The sequence below is a fragment of the Eubalaena glacialis genome, chromosome 3 (assembly GCF_028564815.1).
Source record: "Eubalaena glacialis isolate mEubGla1 chromosome 3, mEubGla1.1.hap2.+ XY, whole genome shotgun sequence".
Lineage (NCBI taxonomy): Eukaryota > Metazoa > Chordata > Mammalia > Artiodactyla > Balaenidae > Eubalaena > Eubalaena glacialis.
This window is the reverse complement of record NC_083718.1, coordinates 76,241,000-76,252,052: the sequence shown is the minus strand read 5'-3', so window position 1 is coordinate 76,252,052 and position 11,053 is coordinate 76,241,000. Positions and strand designations below refer to the sequence as shown.

At 39.4% G+C, this 11,053-nt stretch overlaps 1 non-coding gene across 1 annotated transcript; it reads right to left on the bottom strand.

The window, feature by feature from the left end:
• Positions 1-2,367: 2,367 nt before the first annotated feature.
• TRNAV-CAC (transfer RNA valine (anticodon CAC)) lies at positions 2,368-2,440 on the bottom strand. Its single transcript has one exon. It is a non-coding gene; the product is annotated as a tRNA-Val (tRNA).
• Between the last annotated feature and the right edge of the window lie 8,613 nt (positions 2,441-11,053).

Genomic DNA, 11,053 nt, shown 5'->3' with positions numbered 1-11,053 from the left:
TAATAAAGAATGTATGATGGCATTGTTTGTCATATCTTGGAGTGGGTAACAACCTAGCATCTATCATGGGGGAAAGAAAAGTAAAATGGGTGGGTGCCCACTATGAAATTATTTACAGCAGTCAGAAACACAGGACTAAATGTGCACACAGAAACTTGGGTAGAACCCAAAGTCACAATGCTGAGTGAAGAACATACACAAAATTAGGAAACAGTTACACACAAAACAACTACACAGTCTACAAGGATACATACAAATTCAAAATACATGTCAAACACATTAGAGAGGGGGTGGAAGTAGGTAATAGGGATAAAAGAAAGTAATAAATTAAGACAAAAATAAATAAAGCAAGAGAAGAGTCTTGCACCCATCCATGTAGATCAAGGGCAATGAATTGAGATTAACACTGTACCTGAGGTCCATCCCAAACTTATTTAATGTTGTGAATACATATTTTAGTTTCATACAAAAATTTTAATAAGAAACTTAAAAATAGGTATTTGTATGAGTATCCAGAACAGACTTCAAATACATGTTTATTTATTTTTTTCTGAGAAATATTAAAACAAATTTTAACAGCTGTATTAGGGCATAACTGGCATACAGTAAATTGGACATATTCAAAATGTACAGGTTAAGTTTTGGCAAATGTATCACTCTATGAAATCATCCTCACAATGGGGGGCCAACTTGCCCATTAGGCATGGTAGGCATACACCTACAAAAATATTTCAACTTATTTTAAATCCAAAATACCTTAATTTAAAAAAAAAAATCATTTAAATTCAAAATAAAATAATGAAATTTTACAAATGATTTTATATAATATTAATACCTTCATCTTTATACCAATGCAGCTGTAAAATATATTAATAAATTATATATTTAAGCCATATATTATATATAATAGTATATTATATTCAATTATATATTATATATAAATGAACTATATTAATACATCTAAATTTTAAATTAAAGAAAAGATTTTTAACATTTAAACATTATTTTTTATGAAGAGTCCCAGGAAGGTCAAAGTGTCTAGGGCCAATGAAAGTCATAATGCAGCCCTGTCACAATTAAGATAGTGAACATATCCATTGTCCCCCCCAATTTTCCCTTTCTAATCCTTATTGCCTGCCATTCTCCTTCCACTTACCAAGCAATCACTGATCTGCTTTCTGTCATTATAGTTTTCATTTTCTACAATTTTATATAAGTGGAGTCATATAACACTCTTTTTGACTGGGCTTCTTTCACCCAGCATAATAGTAATAATAATACATTTTTTTTTTCATTTTTTTGCTGAGCAGCATTCCATTGTATGGATGTAACCATAATTTACCTTCACCTGTTGGGTGATGTTTGGGTTGTTTCCAGCTTTGGGCTGTTACAAATAAAGCTACTATGAGTATTCGTGTAGAAGTCTTTCTATGAGCATACACTTAGTTTTCTCTTGGAAATACCTAGGATTAGAATGGCTGAGTCTATAGTAGTAGTTTAACTTTCAAAGAAACTGTTAAACTGTTTTCCAAAGTGGATGTAACATTTTACATCCCCCCACCCCCATCAGTATTGAGTGTTCCAGTTCTTCCACATCCTGGACACCTGGTATGATAGGCATTCTAATACATGTGTATGATATCTCGTGTTTTAATTTTGCATTTCCCTAATGATTAATGATGTAGAACATCTTTCGATATGATTATTTGCTATCCGTCTATCTTCCTTGGAGAAGTGTCTATGCAAACTGCCGGGTGTGTGTGTGTGCGTGAAAATAACTTAATTAAAAGAAAATATACATTGTTTCCACCTGATTTAGAACCAAGGGCTTAGGGCCTTAGGATTCCCTGTGGGGAAAGACTCAGAGGAGAGAGGGAGAAAGAATCTCCATGACTGGGAACTTAGAACTGAATGCATGGGGACAGCTTAAATCGAAAAAAGAAATAGGCAGGTTTGGTGGGGGTGGAGAGCAGAGCGACTTGTAACACTGGCTCTGCAACTATGTTCCATTCCTTCCTCTGGACTGCAGGGTAAAGATACCCGCCCTTCAGCTTAAAGCGAGATAATGCCAGGCACACAGCTGGGTCTTGATACAGGTTTGCAAATTCTCTGGAGGAGACAGCCCCATGCAGACCCAGCTGAAGAAGGAGCCTGAGCAGAGTTTGAATAAGGGACCAGCCTGAGTTTCAGGACACCGCCCTGAACCAGAACCTGGTTCTGGGGATCCGGATCGGAACCGATGACTTCATTCGAGTGGCCAAAAGTGCTTTACCTTTCTGGTGTCAGAAAAGATAAGAGAAAAACTGGAGGACCGCCGCGGGGTCAGTGCTCAACCAGCGAAAAAAAAAAAAAAAAAAGCGCGCGTCTTGTTTCCGCCCGGTTTCGAACCGGGGACCTTTCGCGTGTGAGGCGAACGTGATAACCACTACACTACGGAAACAGCCGACAGCTGTCCTTTCTAAAACTAGTCTTGAAATGTAGCAGCTCGTCACTGTGTCCCCGCCGGTAAGAAAAGTGCCGGGGCGGGTCGACCACAGCCTAGGCTCGCCCAGAGGCCTGGAAAGTGGCAGGCAAGGCCCGGATGCGCGCCCGGCATCATGGCTACAGCACCAGGTGAGCTCGATGGTGCCTCATCAGGAAACTTCCAGCACAAGTGGAGCTCCAGCCAGTGTCGTTGCTGTTGAAAGCCTGAGTCTGTGGGCCAAAGCTCCAGGCTTCCTCAAATGCTCGTCGTGCAGTTTTCCGGATCCTGCAGGTCCCGGAGGAACGCTTGGCGGGGAGCCGGACCACCCTGGAGTCAGGTCACCCTCTGGCACTTAGCGCGTGTCCCCTGTTCCGAGACTGGAGAAAAATGGTGCAGTAACTACAGGTAGGAAGAGACTTAGGTGACAGACTCGGCCAAGATAAGGAAAAACCAGCTCATCTGTGAAACAAATATACACCTTAAGTTTGCCCAGTACTTACTTTAGGAAGCAATTGTAATGGAAAAACTGTTTTCTCCTTCCTACGTCTTTCTTCCCTTTACTACTCACACCAGCACTTCACTTCTGGTCACCAAGTGTGTGGAGGTTTTTGCCCCACACCAAGCAATTCTCTGTCTCTGACACCACCTAGGTGTTCCATAGTTTAACTCAATTCTGACACTACTTGGAGATTAGATTAAAGGCTCAGTCATACAAGAGTGCCCTCACCCCCTTCATATGCCAGTCTCAAGCCCAAGTTATCACCTGAACTTCTTTTTTTTTTAAATTTTATTTTATTTACAGCAGGTTATTATTATCTATTTTATACATATTAGTATATATGTCAATGCCAGTCTCCCAATTCATCACACCCCCACCCCCACCCCCCGCTTGGTGTCCATACATTTGTTCTCTACATCTGTGTCTTTATTTCTGCCTTGCAAAGTGGTTCATCTGTACCATTTTTCTAGATTCCACACATATGCATTAATATACGATATTTGTTTTTCTCTTTCTGACTTACTTCACTCTGTATGACAGTCTGTAGGTCCATCCACGTCTCTACAAATGACCCAATTCCATTCCTTTTTATGGCTGAGTAATATTCCATTCTATATATGTACCACATCTTCTTTATCCATTCATCTGTCAATGGGCATTTAGGTTGCTTCCATGACCTGGCTATTGTAAATAGTGCTGCAATGAACATTGGGGTGCATGCGTCTTTTTGAATTATGGTTTTCTCTAGGTATATGCCTGGTAGTGGGGTTGCTGGGTCATATGGTAATTCTATTTTTAGTTTTTTAAGGAACCTTCCTACTGTTCTCCATAGTGGCTGTATCAATTTACATTCCCACCAACAGTGCAAGAGGGTTCCCTTTTCTCCACACCCTCTCCAGCATTTGTTATTTGTAGATTTTCTGATGATGCCCATTCTAACCGGTGTGAGGTGATACCTCATTGTAGTTTGATTTGCATTTCTCTAATAATTAGTGAGGTTGAGCAGCTTGTCATGTGCCTCTTGGCCATCTGTATGTCTTCTTCGGACAAATATCTATTTAGGTCTTCTGCCCATTTTTTGATTGGGTTGTTTGTTTTTTAATATTGAGCTGCATGAGCTGTTTATATATTTTGGAGATTAATCCTTTGTCCATTGATTCGTTTGCAAATATTTTCTCCCATTCTGAGGGTTGTCTTTTCATCTTGTTTATAGTTTCCTTTGCTGTGCAAAAGCTTTTAAGTTTCATTAGGTCCCACTTGTTTATTTTTATTTTTATTTTTTCACTTGTTTATTTTTGTTTTTATTTCCATTACTCTAGGAGGCTGGTCAAAAAAGATCTTGCTGTGACTTATGTCAAAGAGTGTTCTTCCTATGTTTTCCTCTAAGAGTTTAATAGTGTCAGGTCTTACATTTAGGTCTTTAATCCATTTTGAGTTTATTTTTGTGTATGGTGTTAGAGAGTGTTCTAATTTCATTCTTTTACATGTAGCTGTCCAGTTTTCCCAGCACCACTTATTGAAGAGACTGTCTTTTCTCCATTGTATATCCTTGCCTGCTTTGTCATAGATTAGTTGACCATAAGTGTGTATCATCTAAAACTGGGAAAAATACCCAAATGTCCATTATTGGGAGACTGGGTAAATAAATTGTGATATATTTATATAATGGAATACTCACAGCAACAAAATAACTATATACTGATATCTTCAACAATATGAATATATTTAATAATCATGTGAGTGAAAGAAACTATACACAAAAGAGAACTTACCCTGTGTTTTCATGTATATGAAATTTCAAGAACTAATTGTGATAAATGTGAGAATAGTGGCTCCCTCTGGTGGGGAGTACAGATTGAGAAGGAGTAGGAGAGAACCACCTAGGATGCTGGAAATGTACTATATCGTAACTTGAGTGGTGATTGCATGGGTGTATACATATGTAAAAACTCATCAAGCTGTAAGTTTAATGTTAGTGCACTTTTAATCTCAGTAAAAAGGAAAAATGAACAAAATACAATTCCTTAAAAATTACAAATGTGGGACTTCCCTGGTGCCAGTGGGTAAGACTCCATGCTCCCAATGCAGGGGGCCTGGGTTCGATCCCTGGTCGGGGAACTAGATCCCACATGCATGCCGCAACTAAGAGTCCGCATGCCACAACTAAGACCTGGTGCAGCCAAAATAAAAAAATAAATAAACTAAAAAGAAATGCAATTTCTTTTCACTTAGCAATTCTTCTATGAATTTATTCTCCAGATGTAGCTGCACATTTTCAAAATGATACATGTAGAGGTTATTCAAGCAGCATTCTTTGTAATGGTAAAAGATTGGAAACAACCTAAATGTCCATTAATAGAGGATTGGTGAAATAAATTATGAACATCTACACAGTGGAATACTATACAGCCACAAAAAAGGAATGAGGAAGATCATTTAAATGAATAAGGCAGGTGTAGAAAAATATATATAGTATAATACCATTTGTATAAAAGGGGGAGTTTAGACAGTAGGTGAATAGGGGTGTTTAGGCTTTTCCTATTCCTAGTTGGTTCTCATTATCCCTCACTTCTTATCATGGCCCCTGACTCCTTTTGTGTGAAGCCACAAAATCTGCAGTGTGCGCAACCATGACCTTTTAAGCCACTGTCTGGGGAAGTCTGAACAGGTAGCAGCCTCTCTGCAAGAGTGGGATGTTTGAAACAATTGTATCAGATAATGGTAAAGGATCTCCTGTAAGCTTTTCTTAACAGGCAGACTTTACTCAACCCATTTAAAAGGCTGGTTAACCTTAGTATGTATATGAATGATTTAAGATTTATCTTTCATCTACAATAGAAATAGAATGATTCATAATAGTTTGTTTTCTCTAAAGCCCTAATACAATGCAACATTTGTCTTTTTAATTTGTTTGTTTTGATAACTTACATCTTTCACAGACCCAAAGGGCTGAATAAAATGGGAACTACACCTGTTTGTAGATTATTTTAGTTTGACTGTAACTGAAATGAAATATCTTGTCTGGAACTATATAATCAGTTAATCCAGGATGGCAAGTCTACAGGATGGGACATTGAAATACCCTAGAACAAAAGGCAATATGTTATGCAAGTTGGTAATCAATTTTTAAAATGTGCAAGGATGGTTTCTGAGCTGCTGAGATAAGAGTATTTGAACACAAAACCCTCTATTCCTCTACACAGAGATGTGTGGGTTTTTGCCCACTGACCAGTTCTCTGATACCAGCTGGGTGTCCTAAATTCAACTGAATTCTGATACTATCTACCTGTGGTTAGCACAGACTGCACAGGTTAAGGGCTCAGTCCCACAAGACTGCCACCCACCATTTCAGATACCTATCGCAAGTTCAGGTTGTCACTTGTGTGTCTGATCAACCAGTTATAAATTGGAGGCTCCCATAACTCCCTTCTCAAGTTTGATAATTTGCTAGAATGACTCCCTGAATTCAGGAAAACAGGTTACTTACTAGATTATCAGTTTATTATAAAAGGATGCAACTCGTAAACAGCCAGATGGAAGAGATGCATAGGGCAAGATATATGGGGAGGAGCTCAGAGCTTTGATGTCCTATCCAGGTGGACCACCCGCCTAGCACCTCCATGTGTTCACCAGCTTGAAAGCTCTCTGAACCCCCTAGTTAAGGGATTTTTATGGAGGCCTCATCTAATAGGCATGCTTGGTTATTTTTTTTTATTGAAGTATAGTTGATTTACTATAGTTTCTGTTGTGTTAGTTTCTGGTGTATAGCAAAGTAATTCAGTTATACATATATGTACATATTCTTTTTCATACTCTTTTCCATTAAGATTTATTACAGGATATTGAATATAGTTCCCTGTGCTATACAGTAGGAGCTTGTTGTTTATTTTATATATAGTAGTTTGTATCTGCTAATCCCAAACTCCTAATTTATCCCTCCTCCACCCCCTTTCCCCTTTGGTAGCCAAAAGTTTGTTTTCTGTGTCTGTGAGTCTGTTTCTCTTTCATAAATAAGTTCATTTGTGCCATATTTTAGATTCCACATATAAGTGATATCATATGGTACTTATCTTTCTCTTTCTGACTTACTTCACTTAGTATGATAATCTCTAGGTTCATCCATGTTGCTGCAAATGGCATTATTTCATTCTTTTTAATGGCTGAGAAGTGTTCCATTGTGTATATACACCGCATCTTCTTTATTCATTCATCTGTTGATGGATATTTAGGCTGCTTCCATGTATTGGCTATTGTAAATAGTTAGGCATGCTTGATTATTAACTCAATCTCCAGCGCCTCTCCAAAGGATGGAAGTGGGGGAGTAGTTGGGGGGCTGAAATTTCCAAGCTTCTAATCATAACGTTCTTTCTGGTGACCAGGCCCCATCCTGAAGCTATCCAGGAGCCCACCAAAAGTTCCCTCAATAGAACATAAGATGCTCCTATCATCCAGGAAATTCCAAGGGATTTAGGAGCTCTGTGACAGGAACCAGGTCAAAGACCAAATATTAAAACAAAAGATGCTCCTAGCACTTTTATCTCCCAGGATATTACAAAGGTTTTAGGAGCTCTGGCCAGGAGCCTGGAATAAAGACATATATATATATATATATATATATATATATTTCTTATTATAACAAAATATCACAGTACCTATATGGGGGTCTCTTAGACACGTGGCATAACAACACTGGGCATCATTATTTTACAAGTCCTAGCACTAATTATTAAGCCAGACAGACACCAGCCCCTTCTCCCACTTTTGGAGGAAGGGAGGAGAAAGGGCCCACACAGCCATAATTCTCAAGAGAAACAAAGGGCAGTGTCGAACACCCAGTTGCTAGGCTGATCAGCAACTGAGCGGAGGCTGTGAAGGTTGAAGATGTCCTTCAGGTAATTCCAAAATGCCCACCCCCATTGAGAATCACGTATTTATTTATTTATTTATTGCCTCGCAGCTTGCAGGATCTTAGTTCCCAGACCAGGGATGGAATCCAGCCCCAGCAGTGAAAGCGCTGAGTCCTAACCACTGGACCACCAGGGAATTCCCTGATTTATACTTTAAAAAATTAATTTTCACACTGAAACATGCACAATATTTCAGATATCTTCTAAATCTTGAAAGGTTTTATTAGCATAGGCACAGCATTAATAATTATGACACTTTCTCCCACTTTGAAATATTAAAAATAGTTAAAATTAGAGTTCTAGGAAGCCCAGTAATTTTACCTTTTTGGTCTTTCCACTGGTGGCTGTCACCAGGTGCTTCATAGGGAAATTCAGAGCCACTCAGTACACTTACTGAGCTTGCAAAATCAGGGATGTCATCCATTTGTATTTCTTGTAAAATAAGAATGTATTTCTGTATAGTAACTAACTGGTTAATTTTACTTGTAAGCCAGGAAATAAAATGAATAAACAAATGTGATGTGGTAACAAAATTAATTAAATATTTGCGAAATCAAATCCTAATCTCCATGACAGATGATAATAATCACTACTATACAAATGAGGAAGGATATGGGGCGTTTCATCAAAGTTGGTTATCTCCTTCAACTGCCTGGGTCTACCCTGGGTCCAGCTAGCTACAGACATTGATTGCTCTGGTCCAATTAGCTCCCAGGCTACCAGCAGCATCCAGTCCCCTGCAGAAAGGAGAGAGTGAGAGACCAACATAGAAGTGGCACATGGTGGAAATGCCAGAAACATTGTCGGCTCTCCACCCCTCCCCCACCGAAACCCATTTGCTCCCCACAGGGCTGTGGTAGGTGGTCATAGAATGAGGAGGCCGCACTGCTGTGGTCTGGGAGGAGCAGACGCTAGGTTTGGCCTAGTGGAAGCAACGGGTCAGGAAAATCCAACCACGTGCTCTGGCGAAATGCATGCCCTGTTCAGCTCCTGCCTGAGCAAAGGGGAATGAGGTGATCGCAAAGAACGGACTAGGAAGAAGCCGTGGACTTCTACCCGAAATGCAAAGAAATTTAAAAAGCAATCAATTGGGCATAGGGGCCAGCTGGACGCTTGAATGGGAGGTGCAGCGTGGGCATTCTGGAGTTCTTTGGCTGCTTGATCAAGGCCCAGAACAATGGAAATGTTGATGGCACAGTATCAGAAGCTTAGTAGTAAGAAGGAAACAAAATGGATAACAAAAGCAAGACAAACTCCAGCTGGGAAGTTTGAGAAACAAAGTCTTAATAACTAAAATATAAATGTATACCAGGAAACCCATCTTACCTTCTGGTACCAGGATCAAAATTATGGGGCCCAGTGTAAAATGAAAATGTGAGCCCCCTGTTCAGAAAACAGCAAGAAAAGTGCTGTTCAAGGTAGTGAAATATAACACTTTTTCCTTTTTTTCTGTCATCTCTCTCTCTTGACTTGTTATGGTGTTTTTTATTTGCTATTTAATGTCATTCTATGTAAAGAAAAATCAAGAATTTAAATAGCATGAATTTTACTTGTTATCTTTATATTGTGCAATGCCAGTTTTAAATGTTGACCAAGTTCACACTATTGCCCATTTCTTATCCTCTGCTTTATCTTGACCTAACTTTAGTCAGGCTTCTCTACTCCCCACAGGCCCTTAAACTTTGGATTGCCCCTGAGATTGAACAAGCACTAAAATGCAGAATATGTCCCTTTCACCAGCTTATCCTGAGAATCAGCTGGCCAAAGGGAGACACATTTCCTGGGAAACTGCTCTGATCATGCCATCTATTCACTCTCCATTGATTCCTCAACTTCCCCTTAAAAGTTTCTGGTAAGCTCTGCTTACCCCTCCCTCTGAAAGAAACACCTTTTTCTGTTTGATTTTGAGATGCTTGCAGATTTCTGAGATTGGAACATTCTCCCTATCGCAATAGTCTTTTTGAAAAGTCTTTCATTATCTAAGTCTAGATTTGTTTTTATTTGACAATGAAAATATAAAAGCATTTAATTCATATGCTGAATCACTGAATTGACACAATCCATATTTCATAGCGCCTATGTGTACATGAATTTTTGTCCCTACCAGAACAGTGGAAATGCTGCACAGGACTAACTCAGCTGCTTTTATTTTACTTCTTGATACACACATACTACCAACATTTTCTATCTTTGGCTTGCTGATAAGTAAGGACTGAAAAGAAAAGGAACTATGGGTTGTTCTGTCTTTCTCTTTCCTTCTATGTCATCGTTTTCAGCATAAGTGGTTGGCTAATTCAAGGAAGTGATATGATAGGATTCCCTGGTCGTTTGTTTTTCTTAGAATGTCACTGCCTTTTGGTGTCTGAAGCAAGTTCTGCTTTGAAGGGAAAGTGCAGCCTCTGGGGCAAGCAGGTCAGCTTATTCAGTCATAGAGGCAATGTACTTACCTTATACTACTCATCTTAGGTTTTTGAATTCCCACTGCATAGTGGGTCCATTCGGAATTCTGTGTTCATCAAGCATAGCAAGTGCTATATACAAATGGGTGACAAGGAAAGCAGATAAGAAAGTTGCTGGTATCTGCTTTTTGAGCAGGCTCCATTGCTCCATCGGGCTCCAGTTACAAAACTCTCGGCCAAAGATAAAATTATTTAAAATTTCAGGGACATTTTTCAGGCATCCCTAAAAGTTTCTAATATTTGTTTGAATCATTCCCAAGATCTTTTTCTAGAAGGTGCTGTCTGTCCTTTTTAGTGCCCTTCCCTGGTGGTCTAGTGGTTAGGACTTGGCACTTTTACCGCCAAGGCCCAGACTCGATTCCTGGTCAGGGAAGCTAGTTCTGTTTCTGATCACCCACATTCTATTGTTGCCATGGCTGCTGTGGCTTCAGTGCCTGAGTCTTTACCGAGGCTTGCTTGCCCATACCCCAAGTCATCTGGTCCTGAGGTATATATTTACGAAGGGAACAAGGTGACTGTGAAAAATGAAAAATTCCTCTGTGCAGATTCGAACTTGCTTACATGTGCCTCACCACACTGGGAATTACTGATTTCTGTGGCTTGTCGTCCCCCACCCTTACCGTGCAATATAAGTAATTTCTACATGAAACGAGTGAGTTATTGCAAATGGTTTATAAATCTATTAAGGCTTTATTGGCATAGGCACAGTTTTAGTAATGGATGT